This window comes from Lithobates pipiens, unplaced genomic scaffold (genome assembly GCF_037356315.1).
Source record: "Lithobates pipiens isolate NorthernLeopardFrog02 unplaced genomic scaffold, aLitPip1_a1.2 Scaffold_19, whole genome shotgun sequence".
Lineage (NCBI taxonomy): Eukaryota > Metazoa > Chordata > Amphibia > Anura > Ranidae > Lithobates > Lithobates pipiens.
Window position 1 is genome coordinate 170,094,944 of NW_027507764.1, and position 16,036 is coordinate 170,110,979.

Below are 16,036 nucleotides of genomic sequence, written 5' to 3' on the forward strand. Positions count from 1 at the left end.
GTTCTGCTTTAAAGGGGATCTAGCATTAGATATTTGTGTGTATGCTAAGTGATATTTACATGTAACAGGTATTTATTACCTCTCACAAAGATCGCAGTACTCTCCACGACAATTAGTTAATTCGTCTGCTATTCTGTCTGGGATCCCCGTCATCTTTGTTTAGACATCAACCTGGGTCACTATCTGTTTCCTAACCTAGGATGCCAGCTCACAGATGATACAATTGTATAAATCATGATGCCTGTACAGTTCTTGATCATGTTCACAAATGTCTTACACAGATCAGCCCCTGATGCAGCTTTTCCTCTTGTGACTTGCTATAAAGTTACATTATTGATGATTATCTGACTGAGGAAATGCTTCTCCTGCCTACAGCAGACTGGTGACATCATCTCAGCCTAGGCAAAGTCATTGGACTGGAGCTCAAGGACAACGTTTAAATAAAAGTTACAGCTTTATTTAAATACTTGGCCACCCACCTCCCCCAATGGACTGCGTGTAAATGGTAGCTGTAGGCAAGGCAAGGTACCCATACATCACTGCCTACATCTGGGTATGCATGCCCCCTCACCTGGTTATCACTGTGATTGTACACAGTGGGTGCCTGCCTGCAAGTCCCAGCCAATGATTAATTTCCAGGCCCTGTTGATCTGTTGTGTGCAGTCACAGCTCAGAGCTCTTGTGTTAGTAAACAACACAGAGCTCTGTAGGAAGGGAATGAGAAAATGAGAGATCAGTTAGTAAAACTAGCACACTTTACACACATTACACATAGTTAGGCACACATTTACTCCTTGATCGCCCTAGATGTTAACCCCTTCCCCATACCTCCCAGAATTTTGAGATGGGAATGAGGGACACCTACTAGCAAATGTATGTAGGCACAGGGCACTCCCCCTGCCACACCTCCTTAAAGGTGAGTTAACCAAAAAAAAGTAAATTATATCCACAAGGGGCTTTTTTTTTACTACTACTATTCCTTTATACTGGCATTTAAAATTGACAGATTCAGCAATTTAGAATTTGGATGAAAGCTTTAGCACTGGGAAACACTTTTTGAAAGATAAAAGTGCATTTTATATACAACTATATAGATCAGACCAAAATGAGGGACACATGAGGAGGAAAGAGAGACATTTCTCCAAATCAGGGACAGTCCCCTTGAAATCAGGGACAGTTGGGAGTTTAGCAGAATACATTTTGACAATTTTTTTTTTATTGGATATGTTTTATAGCAGAAAGAAAAAAGTATTGGGGTTTTATGAAAATGTGTGGTATTTTTTTGTTTATAACGCAAAAATTGAAAAAACAGCGGTGATAAAATACCACCAAAAGAAAGCTCTATTTTTGTGAAAAAAATAACGGAAAATTTTCTACCAAATACTTACCGTAATTTTCCTTTCCTGATGGACTCCATGGCAACCTACGTGTGGGTTAACATGCCTCCTCTCCAATGCTATAGTACCCCATTCCCATAAGTTTGAGCTCACAGCCAGAGACTGCGTTCCATAACTAGCCAACTCTTGACCGATGGGTGGGAATTCCATCTGTCATGGAGTCCATCAGAAAAGGAAAATTATGGTAACATTTTCAGTTTTACTGGCAGACTCCATGGCAGCCTACGTGTGGGAAATAGCTAGACAAGTCACACGGGAGAATATGCTGATCAAAAACAAAACTTTCATTTGCCCTGACAGACGATAAGGATGCAGGCTCTATGCAATAATGCAACATGAAAGTATTACTGGAGGCCCACGAGGCCGCTTTGCAGATGACATCTGGAGCCACCTGTCGGGCTGCCGCCTGGGAAGTCACCATGCCTCCGGTTGAATGTGCTGTCCAGTGTCCTCCATCTGCGCCTTCAACCACCACAGTGTCCCCCTGTATCCTCCACCCCCCCTACAGTGTCCCCCTGTATCCTCCACCCCCCCTACAGTGTCCCCCTGTATCCTCCACCCCCCACGGTGTCCCCCTGTATCCTCCACCCCCCCACAGTGTCCCCCTGTATCCTCCACCCCCCCAATGGTTCCCCCCTGTATCCTCCACCCCCACAGTGTCCCCCTGTATCCTCCACCCACCCCACAGTGTCCCCCTGTGTCCTCCACCCTCCCCACGGTGTCCCCCTCTATCCTCCACCCCCCCAACGGTGTCCCCCTGTGTCCTCCACTCACCCCACAGTGTCCCACTGTATCCTCCACCCCCCACGGTGTCCCCCTGTATCCTCCACCCACCCCACGGTGTCCCCCTGTATCCTCCACCCCCCACGATGTCCTCCTAATGTGCCCTGCTGTGTGTCCTGTGTTGTGCCCCATGTCCTGTGATGTTTTCCGTGCCCTGCTGTGTACCCCCTGATATGCCCTTTGCCCCATGATTTGCCTTCCTGTGTGCCCTGTGATGTGCCCTACTGTGTGCCCCATGCCTGGTGTTGTTCCCTGCTGTGTACCCCTTGATGTGCCCTGCTGTGCGCCCCATGCCCTGTGATGTTCCTGTGCCCTGCTGTGTGCCTTATGATTAATGTAGGTGGGGCTTTGTGTAGATTTGCATCTGGGTGGGGACACAGGGGGCACCATTATCTTCTTTTGCCCGGGGGCCCCATGAGTCCGCCCCTGCCTGGAAGTATACGGCATCCTGAAACGCAGAAGCGATCCAGACGCCACGAGAGGCCGATACACTAGAGCCAGGAAATAGGGAGGAATAACAGTACAAACAACCGAATAAAAACATAAACAGCTGCCATGGGGAGGACATTGCCGATTCCAGACCTTGCGATATGCCCCCCAGCACAAGCTGGCTACTTACCCTTTTATTTATGCCAAACGGAACATAGCCCAAGCCTGGAAGACCCTGCGCGTTGCATTACCTTCCAAAGGGGGGAAGTAACATATGACTTACTTTGTGCTGCCCCAACGGAACATAGAATTTATATAGATTGTTCCTAACCATTTTCTATGGACGTTTATATGTAGTTTACATGTTGTGATCTAGTGACCTTTTGTGGTAATGCACTTGTTTTCTTATGTTCCTTTTCCCTGATGTTATGACACACGTCCTTATATGTACAATATCATCTTTTGACATAAATACCACAACCTATTCATCTGTTTGTATCCTGTCATCTGCTGTAACCTTATGTTCAAAATAAAAGCATCTTGTGGATGGAATCGGTATTCAGTGAGTTCAAACTATCTGATGAGGACTGTCCTCAGTGATTATATCTTATACAGGCCAGGCATAGAGGTCTCACAAGGGATAGTCGCTTTACAACAATCAGAGTCATCATAGCCTTGATACTCCATGAACAGATGTCCAGGCAGCAGTGGCCTGTCCATAAGGCCGGGCGCATAGTGTTCTAGGAGTTTTTTTTGTGAAGCACATGGTTTGGAGCACAGAGGGTGGCTTGTTTGCGGACAAACCCCCCCCAAGAATGGAGCACCAGCCACCACTAGGTCCAGCATTGTGAATGACTTGACTCACATCCTCAGTTTCTCAAGGTCTGGGAAGCATGGATTATCTATGAGTTTCCCTGACTCCAACCGGCTTAATTGGACCTTCTCTGACTGCTTCCGAATGTTCGTCCGTGTCTGAGTTCTTTTCTCCCTTCCTTTTCTCTTGCCTTCTCTACAACTGTGACCTTCCCTTGCGTCCCTCTACTTTTTTGGTTCTTTTTTCTCGTTCATACAGATGCAATCCTCTGGGGTTCGTTGCAGGAGTTAAGGGCAATGCAATAGGGCCAACTTTGCATCCCTGTGGACCGTTAAATGGCAGAGGGACAGGAGCAGGCCTAAAACCCTGCACCAGATCCCCACCAGTCTCTGGCAGGACCACCAGGTATGCGGGATATCTCCTCTTTGTCCACAGTTACGAAAGCATCTGCCACTACTCCCGGGGTAAGCAGGGACCCAGTCCTGCCTGGAAAGAACCTTATATACAGCATTTGTATTAACCCCTTCCCACCGAGCATACGCAGATCTGCGTACTCGGCTTCCAGGGGGGTATACCGGGATGATGCCCGCGCCTGCAGGCATCATCCCGGTCCCGTTTTTTCCAGCGGGCGATTGGCTATCCAGCCATAACAACTGATGCGGCTAAAAGCTGTTACCGGTGCTCCCGCTCGATCGGGAGCACCGATTCAAGATCCGGCGTCTCCGGCTGCTGGGGAGGAACTGGAACAAAGCCGTAATCGGCTTCGTTCCAGTATCCTAATCGTAAACACGGAAGCGACGTCATGACATCACTTCCCGTTTACTCGGCTGCCAATGGCGCCGGTTTAAAAAGTATACGGTATTCAGAATCGCCGTTTTCGGCGATCTGAATACATTGAAGTGTAAAGGAGGGATGGGGGGTCTTTTAGACCCCCCATCCCTCCATAAAGAGTACCTGTCACCACCTATTACTGTCACAAGGGATGTTTACATTCCTTGTGACAGCAATAAAAGTGATCAAATTTTTTATTTTTTTTTTAAAACAATTTAGTCATTTTAATATAAATAAAAAAAAATTAAAAATTTTAAAGCGCCTGCCGTCCCCGCGAGCTCGCGAAGCAAAGAGAACGCATACGGAAGTTACGCCCGCATATGTAAACGGTGTTCAAATCACACATGTGAGGTATCGCCGCGATCGTCAGAGCGAGAGCAATAATTCTAGCACTAGACCTCCTCTGTAACGCTAACCTGGTAACCGTAAAAAAAATTGAAAGTGTCACCTATTGAGATTTTTAGGTACCGTACTTTGTCGTCAATCAACGAGTGCATGCAATTATAAAGTGTGATATGTTTGGTATCTATTTACTCGGCGTAACATTATCTTTCACATTATGCAAAAAAATTGGGCTAATTTTACTTTTTTTCGTTTTTTTTTAATTCATGAAAGTGTCCCTTTTCCCAAAAAGTTGCGTTTAAAACATCGCTGTGCAAATACCGTGTGACATAAAATATTGCAACAATTGCCGTTTTATTCGAAAGAGTCTCTGCTAAAAAAATATATATAATGTTTGGGGGTTCCAAGTAATTTTCTAGCAAAAAATATGGATTTTAACTTGTAAACACCAAATGTCAAAAATAGGCTTAGTCATGAAAGGGTTAAAGGAGCATTTTGCAACTGTCTTCCAAGCTTTACTCCAGTCCTCTCTATTGGGGATTGGAGAATTTTATTATTTTACAACAAAGTTTAGTGTCACTTTAAAGGCTATTTTCTTCTCTTTTTTTTTTTGCAAGCAGTTGGGTTTTGTTTTCACTTGATGAATGGAGCATGTTGGCAGATGACCTCCTCGAGTTATCATATAACACGGCCCCAAACTGTGCTTAGCACAGTTGATCTGTGTGAGCTGGCTGCAAAGCAAAACAAATATTAAGAACATGAATATTATTATGATGACAGCACCTGCAATAGCTTCCAGTTTAATAATGTTTAGGGAGTTCCCATCCACTAATGCTAACACACACATTTATATCTGTAAATAACAAAATTGATATTTGTACAATTTCTATGTACTGATAAAACTTTCTTTCCAAATTACATGTAAATCTATCACAACTGCTGTTGGTGTTGCGTGTTTCAGTGGCCGCTCCACTGTAAACTGAAGCCGCTGGGTTTACACCCGCCCCCCCCCCCCCCCCCCACAATTTGGCCTAAAACACTGTGCTGCTATGAATGGTGTATATATTGGGACCAAAATAAAGCAGTCAACTAAGAATTATACAAAAAGATGTATTATACTTTTTTATAAATATATAAATGTCATTCCTTTCTGCTTAAAGCAGGACTTTACCCATAACAGCTTGATAAAAAATAATATTCTTTAGCATGGAAATAACATTCCACATTAATAATCATGCTACCAAAATGAGTGTGCGGTACTTTGCCTCCAACATTGCTCCTGTTTCTTTTTGCTGGAGGCTGCCATTTTGCTAAAGCTCAGAGTTCTTGAGCAGCAGTAAATCTTTAGACTTTCAGCAGATTGGCCTTTAGTGGCTTTGATTTTCGGCACAGTGCTGAAAAATAAAGAGCAACCGAGCATGTGCAAAGCAGTGTGATACAGTATATTACTGGATTTTAATCACTTAAGCCCCGGACCATTTTGCTGCCCAAAGACCAGACCACTTTTTGCAGTTTGGAGCTGCGTCAATTTAACTGACATTTGCGCAGTCATGCGATATGGCTCCCAAACAAAATTGATATCCTTTTTTTCCCAGAAATAGAGCTTTCTTTTGGTGGTATTTGATAAACCTGGGTTTTTTTATTTTTTGCGCTATTAACAAAAAAAGTGCGTAAATGTTGAAAAAAAACGCTTTATTTTTTACTTTTTGCTATAATAAATATCCCCCAAAAATGTATAAAAGAAACATTTTTTTTCCCTCAGTTTAGGCTGATACGTATTCTTCTACATATATACGTTTGGTAAAAAAAATCGCAATAAGGGAATATTGGTTAGCTTGCGCAAAAGTTATAGTGTTTACAAAATAGAGGATAGTTTTATGCCATTTTTATTATTATTATTTTTTTTTTTTTTACTAGTAATGGCCGTGATCAGTGATTTTTAATGTAACTGCGACATTATGGCGTACACAACGGACATTTTTGGCACATTTTTGGGACCATTGTCATTTATACAGCAATCAGTGCTATACAAATGCACTGATTCCTGTGTAAATGTCACTGGCAGTGAAGGGATTAACCACTAGGTGGCAGTGTAGGGGATAAGTGTTTCCTAGGGGAGTGTTGCTAACTGTGGGGGGCATGGCTGTGTTTTACACATCACTGATCTCTACTCCAATCACAGGGAGCAGAGATCAGTGTCACTGTTGCTAGGCAGAACAGGGAGATGCTTGTTTACTTTAGCATCTCCCCATTCTTCCTCCCTGTGAGACGATCGTGGGTATCCCCGCAGCGATCGAGTCTGCGGGACCCGCGATCGGACTCATGGAGGTTCCCGACCGGTTTGCGCACGCTTCGCCGTCGGTGCGCACGCGATGGCACAGTTTTTGGCAAATTTAAAAGGATGTACCTGTACGCCCATTTGCCTGTCCATCCCATTCTGCCAACGTAGATCGGCATGCCCCGGTCGTGAAGTGGTCGATCATCATAGGCGCTCATTTTTAAAGTTATACAAGACTATGCCTGCAAAGAGGGCCAGCCTGAAGTGATCTAGCAGGACTTAACTTTCTGACTAAAGTTCCACTTTAATATTAACTATGCATCAAGGTATAACTATATTCTATATAAAAGTGAATGTAAACCTCAGACATGAAATATGAACAAAACATATCCCTCTATCGTGTGTACTTGTCTCAATCCAGAACACTTATGCCACATACACACGATCGGACTATCCGGCGGACTTAGTCCGGCGGACAAAACACCGGACTTTGAAGCGGAAGTCCGCCGGACTTTCCGAACGAGCGGACCTGCCCACACACGACCGGATTTTTCCGGCGGACTAGGTGCAGCGGACAACACGCCAGACTATGGCGGAAATCCGCCGGACTTTTGAAATGAACAGGCTTGCCCACACACGGAGGAAAGTCCATTAATTTTGAATACGGCTCCAGGTAGACGGGACTAGCGAAAGAAGTCAATGTCGATGTCTCCATCGGTGAGATTGACACCTCGCTGGCCCGTCATCTGATATGGACTTAAAGGGGAAGCCCTACGCCGAAAAAACGGCGTGGTGGTCCACCCCAAAGTCCATATCAGACCCTTATCCGAGCACGCAGCCCGGCCGGTCAGGAAAGGGGGTGGGGACGAGCGAGTGCCCCCATCGCCCCTTTATGATGTCACGGTCCCAGAGGATGCTGGGACTGTGACATCATAAGGGGGCGGGGTAATCATGTGACATCACCCAGTGACCCCGTCTATTGTCCCTATATAAGTCGCAGCACAACGTGTCCCTGTCATTACGGCCAGAGAGAGCGTTGAGTCAACATCTCAAGGAAGAAGAAGAGAAGGCGGCGACAGAACACCGGGCCACCGCTAGTAAAAGAGCTGGAAGAAGAAAGCGGAGGCCCGGCAAGAAGAACCGAAGAGGGGGACAAGACCCCCGAAGAGGGGGACAAGACCCCCGAAGTCGGAAGAAGTGGTGGCGGCCAGGGTTGTCGGGAAGAGGCCCTTGTCCTCATCAACATGGGGACAAGGTGCTTTGAGGTGGGGGGCCGCAGGGCCCTCCTTCCCCAAAGCACCCCCCATGTTGAGGGCACACGGCCTGGTACGGCTCTGGAGGGGGGGGCGCTCACTCGTCCCCACCTCCTTTCCTGACCGGCCGGGCTGCGTGCTCGGATAAGGGTCTGATATGGACTTTGGGGGGGACCATCATGCGTTTTTTCGTTGTAGGGCTTCCCCTTTAAGTCCATACCAGGTGACGGGGCCAACGAGGTGTCAATGTTTTGAAAAAAAAAAGTCCGCCGAAGCCCACACACAGGCAGATTGTCCGGACTCTGGTCCACCGGATAGTCTGATCGTGTGTACCTATTGTCCCTATATAAGTCGTCGCACAACGCATCCCTGTCATTGCAGCCAGAGAGAGCGTTGAGTCAACATCTCAAGGAAGAAGAGAAGGCGGCGGCGGCAACGATAACAGAAGACTGGGCCACCACTAGTAAAAGAGCTGGAAGAAGAAAGCGGAGGCCCGGCAAGAAGAACCGAAGAGGGGGACAAGACCCCGAAGTCGAAATAAGACCCCTCGGGCGGCGGCGGCGTCGACGAAGAAGAAAGACGGGGTCCTCCACTAGTAAAAGAGCTAGCAGAAGATAGCGGAGGAGTCCGGCGAGAAGACCCCCCAAGACGGAAGACCACCGGAGCTGTGCAATAAATTATTTTAAAAATATGTGTTGTGTTTTTTTATTTACACTTTTTTTCACCATGTGAATGGGTAGGGGTACATGGTACATAGGGTGGGGGGCTGATATCTGGGGGCCTCCTTATTAAAGGGGCTCCCGGATTCTGATAAGCCCCCCGCCTGCAGACCCCGACAACCAACGACCAGGGTTGTCGGGAAGAGGCCCTTGTCCTCATCAACATGGGGACAAGGTGCTTTGGGGTGGGGGGGTGCATATGTTGAGGGCACGCAGCCTCGTACGGCTCAGGAGGGGGGAGCGCTCGGTCATCCGGCCGGGGCTGCGTGCTCAGATAAGAGTCTGTAATGGACCTGGGGGGGACCCCCACGCCGGTTTTTCAGTTTAGGGCTTCCCCTTTAAGTCCATACCAGGTGACGGGGCCAGCGAGGTGCCTTCGGCGGCGACATTGACTTCATTTGCTAGTCCCGTCTACCTGGAGCCACGTTCAAAATGAACGGACTTTCCTCCGTGTGTGGGCAAGTCCGTTCATTTCAAAAGTCCGGTGCACCTAGTCCACCTGAAAAGTCCGGTCGTGTGTGGGCAGGTCCGCTAGTTCGGAAAGTCCGGCGGACCTCCGCTTCAAATTAAGTCAGCCGGATAGTGGGATCGTGTGTACGCGGCATGAGTGTCATTTCTGTCTGTTGCCTCATTCCTTTGCTATTAGCATAAATCACTTCTGACAAGTTTTCCTGACACCAAGAGAAAAAGGTGACATGGGAGGGAGCTCCAGCTGATTGACATCCTCAGCTCTAATCCTGTGTGCAGTGTGAAGAGGTGGTGTGTCCCTGTCACCCAATCGGCTCTCAGAGCTTTCCTCACTGAGTTCTGCAGTGTGTAATCTCAGCTCTATGCCCCCTATTTTCTGACAGCTCAGACAAGCTTTATAAATTCTGGACTTTAAATGGATGTAGAGAAGACTGCAGATAAACACCTACAATTCCAATATGAAAAGTCAGAGTTTATTAAAATCTACATACATCCCTTCCAACATGTTAAGCTGTCCAGTGAACGCACCAAACAATTTAGCACACTCGCTAAGAGCACTGCTAGTAGGATAGAATGTATCCTACGCACCTTCTGGTGGGGCACTCTGGGTCCGGTTCATTCTGGGCCATGCGCATTGCTTTTACACTGACTCTAAATATAATTTAAAATGTTTAAAAAAAAAATGTTTACTTTATTTTCCTGTGACTTTTCCTTTGTCAAATGCAGTATAGGCCTTGTAGGGGTTGTATGTTAATGCAAACATATAATCTGTGATAGTTTTATGCATATTAAAAACATCTGGAAGTGTTCACAATGTATTAAGATTATATCACAGTGGCATTATATCAAAAATCAAAACTGACAAAAAATTGGAACGTAAATCCATGTAAAAAAAATCTACAAGGCTTTCCATGAAGCACTGAGATAGCCCTTTTTGTGCGGCTATAAAAAAATGTTAATGTTCAGTCTCGTAATCACAACAGACATCCAGGCTTCATGCTCCATTTATTTAATACAATTACAACTGTGGGTTTTGGCTGAGGCCAATCTTACATTCTCCCTATTGTGAAAGAAACAATTAATTGTGATGGACCCGTTACCTGGGTGAGAGCCCTAATATATTAGAGCTCTGGTGTCAGTTACCAAACAATAAAAAGCATACCTTTGAATTAAGGGAAGGATCTGGTTATCAAATGTTTTCTTGGCGCAGAGTAAAGTTGATGGTGTAGGCGTCTGTAGGGTAAACAAGAAAACAAAACCACATGGAAAACTCTGAGTTAAAGACTGCCCATCCATTTCGCTTTAAACAGCTAGGCCCAAAAATAACACAGACGCACGTTCAAGCTGGCCTCTTCTGGCACTAATCCATATCTAATAGTAGATATTAATCTTTATTATTCTCAGCCATCCTCACAGTGAGTAATCTTGCTGGACTGTAATGTATACCATCAGTTATTTACCTTGTAAACATGAAGCTGGCCATAAATGGAGTGATTTTCTCAACCCAGTTGCAGGAAAGTAAATCGCTCGATTCCCCCATCAATACAGTCACAGTCACTGTTGATGGGGGAATCCGTCCGTGGACCCATTGTGTTCTCCCAGTGGGGGGCGGAAGTATCCCTCCCCACCGGGAGAACACAGTGATTAGTGCCAGTGACTATAATAGCTGCTAGCAATAATCGCATTTAAAATCCAAAAGGCTGGTTGTACCCAAGCTGATCAATCATTCAACTTGGGTACATTCAGCCTGCCCATACATGGTTCAAATCTCGGGTGGTTCCTGCTGAACTGGCTGAGATTAGAACCATGTATGGCTGGCTTGAACCTACCGAGAGCACACGGTACAGGGAGCGTGAGTTGTTACTGTACCATAGGACCTTTTGTATTTGCACAGATAATTAAAAACAAAGCCAGCTATTATTCATGTGCAGCTGCCCCATCAGATGGACATATGTAGGTTTTGTAGTAGCACTTCAGTGTGGGAAAGAATTACTGGGTTCCAAAAGCAAGATATAAACTGACATTACAGTATACTTTAGCAGACTTACCCAACCTGTTTACTCCAGGGGACCCTTGAAATAACATTCAGATCTCAGGGAACCTCTGCTAAAATCAACTCATTGAGGGTCACTGTGAATAATGCTCCTTACATTGGTGGTCAGTGGGAAGAATAACCCCTCTTAGACAGGCCATACACAGCAAATTTCGTTCCCACAAGCAAAGAAATTTGCTCAATTCCCCCGTCAACATAGAATGAAGAAGGTAAATATCTCCCGCCGAGCCATTGTATTTTGCCAGCGGGGGAAGCTGTCCGTGCCAGGGGAAGACAGTGATTATTGGTAGTGGCAATACCAGTCATTAGCAATAACTGTATGTAAAATCTGTCAGGCTAATTTTACCCAAGTTGATCGATCAATCAACTTGGTACATTCAGCCTACCCATACATAATTTTAACTGTCTGTGGCCAGCCTTACAGGAGTGGCAATTAGGAAGAATACGCATGATGGTCAGTGGGAAAAATGCCCCCCACTCCTTACAGTGGTAATTAGTGGGAAAAATGTCCCTTTACAGTGGCGCATTTCAGGATGGGTATTGAGGAGCGCCTAGTACAAAAGTTCATATCACTGAAAGGTCTTTTTGAAATATTTATTTGTTAGGAGCATCAAATATATTTAATGCATTTTGGGGGAAAGTCCTCTCCTTCCTCAGGGCTTAAGCAGTGTATGTTATGAGAATCATGATGAGATGCAAGGCAAGGTCTATTTCTGGGCTTGATAAAGACTGTCATATCTTAACAGCATTATGAACTGCTGACTGGGTTAACTATTAAAATATAACAGTCTTTATCAAGCCCTAACAAAGGCCTTCTATTGCATCTCATCGTAATTCTAACAACATACACTACTCAAGCACTGAGGAAGGAGGGGGGCGTTTACCCTGAGTTGGTCACATTTGATGCTCTTAACCAATAAGCATTTCAAAAAGACCTTTAAGTTATATAAACTTTTGTACAATGCATAACTTAACCGCTTCCGGACCAGCCGCCGCAGTTATACTATGGCATGATGGCACTGCTGGGCGAGTCGTTGTAATTGTACTTCGGCTCTTTAAGATGCTTTAGCAGGCGGGCACCCGCGATCGCTCGTGACAGAGCGAGCACCGGGATCTGTGTTTGTAACACACAAATCGCAGTTCTCTCTCCTACTAAGTAGGAACACAGATCGGCCTCCTCCCCTAGTCAGTCCCCCCCCCACAGTTAGAACACACCTAGAGAACACAGTTAACACCTTGATTGCCCCCTAGTGTTAACCCCTTCCCTGCCAATGACATTTATACAGTAATCAGTGGCTATTTTTAGCTCTGATCGCTGTATAAATGTCACTGGGCCCAAAAAAGTGTCAAAAGTGTCCGCCGCAATGTCGCAGTCACCGCCATTACTAATAAAAAAATAATAATAAAAAAAGGCCATAAATCTATCTCCTATTTTTAGACACTATAACTTTTGCGCAAACCAATCAATATACACTTTTTGCGATTGTTGTTACCATAAATATGTAGAAGAATATATATCGGCCTAAACTGAGGAAAAAAATTTGGAATATTTATTATAGCAAAAAGTACAAAATATTGTGTTTTTTCAAAATTGCCGTTTTTTTTTGTTTATAGCGCAAAAAATAAAAACCGCAGAGGTGATCAAATACAACCAAAAGAAAGTTCTATTTGTGGGGAAAAAAAGGACATCAATTTTGTTTGGGTACAACGTTGCATGACCGCGCAATTGTCGGTTAAAGCAATGCAGTGCCGTATCGCAAAAAATGGCTTGGTCAGGAAGGGGGTAAATTCGTCCGGGGTGAAGTGGTTACACTATAGCACAAGGACCACGTACACTATATCTTCATCACGGATCAGCTCCTTTGAAAGAAGATGCACTCCATTGTATGTCAAGCAAAACCAAGTTTTACTTCTACTGTATCAGTCTCACACTATTACACACACACATCAGACACCTTTACAGTGGTGGTCAGAATGCCGCGTACACGCGATCGCTTTTTTTCCATCAGAATAAACTCTGGTAGTTATTGAAATGGACTTGCCTACACACGATCACACCAAACTCCGATCGTTTAGAATGCGGTGGTGTACAACACGTATGACAGGACTAGAAAAAGGAAATTCAGCAGCCAGTAGCCAATAGCTGCCCTTGCATAGTTTTTGGTCCGTCGGAACAGCATACAGACGAACGGTTTTCCCAATAGGAATTGATTCCGTCGGAAAGATTTAAAACATGTTCTATTTCTAGATCCATCAGAATTTTCTAAAAAAAAAGTCAGCTTAAGCCGACACGCGATCGGAATATCCGGTGAAATGATTCCGTCTGACTTTTTCTGCCGGAAAGTCCGACCGTGTGTACGCGGCATTGCAGACAGCTAAAAAGATCATTGTGAGCGGAGTAGAACCCAGAGATAAGCATGCATTACCACAGGGCTTGACAAATTTGCTTAGAATCTAGGAGCCAGCTGAAAAAGTTAGGAGCCAGTTATTTAAATCATCTGCCCATCGCCCAGAACTGCATGTCTGGTTCATCGGACAATAAGAATTGCTCATACCTGATGCCAAGAGAAAGACAATATAAAAAAATAAAAAAAAACTTTTGTTTTTGTTATAAGATTTTGCAAAAAAGTTTTTTTTCTCCTTCACTGATGTGCTTTGATAGGCTGCACTAATGGACACTGATGGGGTGGCATTGAGGTTGGAACTGATGGGCACTGACAGGTAGCACTGTTGGGCACCAATAGGCAGCACTGAGGTGCCACTAATAGGAACTGGCAGGTGGCACTGATGGGCAGCATTGGCAGGTGGCACTGATGGGCAGCATTGGCAGGTGGCACTGACTGGCATTGGCACTGGACTGCACACACTGGCAGGTGGCACTGCTTGGCACTGGCAGGTGGCACTAACTGGCATTGGCAGGTGGCACTGGCAGGTGGAAATGGGTGGCACAGATTGGCAAGTGGCACTGGATTGCACTGGCAGATGGCATTGGTAGATGGCACTAACTGGCACTGGCAGGTGGCACTGGATGGCACTATAGCGATACCCTCACTTAAGAGGGCCGCAAGTTTGGTTTGGGTCCTGAGCACAGCTCCGCCAACCCCCCGGCAATCTGCACTACCCACTCTGGCACAGTTAGTATCTAGCAATACACATTAAATCACTTATACTCTAAATATGTATGTGTGCGTGGGTGGATAACTCAAGCTCATAAACAATCTTTGAAAGTATATAACTGACTTTACTTGTTGTTTTTATAAAAGGAATAACATGAATCAAACATTTGGATTGCAACACATAAGCAGGTCCCTGCAGTAACCAGTAATAAAGATAAATAGAGTAATCAGCATAAGAAAGTATTGCTATGCAACTCTAACGCTGCCCTTTTTCAGCTACTTCCCCGCATGGGTAAACTAACACCCAGCACTATCTACCTATGCAGTCAGGCCTGACTGATCTAGATGGAAGTCCAGTGAAACAATATTCGCTAGCAATCTTTCGGTGGTGCACTTGAAGAACAACTTTGTAATCCAAACGAATAATAAAGATAAAGTGTCTGTCTTTAAACAGCTCTCACCACCCGGACAAGTCCAAGTCCGATTCGTCTAGGAACAGGAATCCACCGACCTCCGAGTCTTCAATCCTTCTGGTGTACTGCAGCAAAGATGAGAAGATGTCTCTCAGGTACAGCTAGGCTGGCAGAGGGCTCTTTGGAAAAGAGCACAAGGCCCAGGCTTCAGGCCTTGTGCCTCCAGCAGTCCAGCACAGACCTCCTCTTGCTAGGAGAAAGGGGGGTGTCCAAAGAGGAAGAACTAGGCCTCTCCCCCTCCTTATATATCCTCCCCCATGAGTCTCTGAGGCATAACTCCAAACATCCTGGGAACCAGAGGGGTTCTGGGAACAGTAGTTTTATAGTCCTTAAAGAGACCCCGCTACACACTCCCCCCACTTAAACTCTTTGGTCCCCAAAGATAAACTTTTAACACATATCCTGTACCAATTTTGAGTGCTGGGTATGATGTTGGTACAGGGAATTTCCACCAGAACTCAGAGGTGGGATTCCCTGTCCCACAGGTCACACTGGCATGAGTGGCCTGCCTAACTGTGCCAGAGAGTGAGCTGGGGTTGCTCTCCACCAAATGGTCAGTGGAGGGATTAGAGCATTCAGCACTTCTTCTAGCAGTCACAACAGAGTCCTCAGAGCTCTCCCCCATTTGAGAGTAGGTTAGCTTCTTGGGGGGTCTCACAACTCGGTGAGCTCTCTGTTCTCTTGGGACTTCAGGCTCTGGTGCCACAGGCTCTACTTCAGGAACACATTCTGACAGCATCACTGGTTCTGGAACATATCGGTCCTTTCCTCTTCTGAGTAAATGCTAGGGATATCCTCCCAGCCTTCAGGCACACCACTAGATGGAATGAACTCTGTAGCTTCTGGGTTCAGTGTCCCATCCTGTGTATCCTCAGTAGGTGGGAGATCTATGGCAGAATTTCCTGGAGTTGATGAAGGCCACAGCCACTCAAGCTCTCCTCTTCCACCTTCACCTCGGGAATCTTGTCCATCTCTAACCCGGGAGGTCTGAGACCGAGTGCTGGGTCCCGGGGTATCCAGAATGGAAACAGATTCAGGTGGATTTCTTACTGGAGGTATTCTGACTGCTTCAGTAAGCGG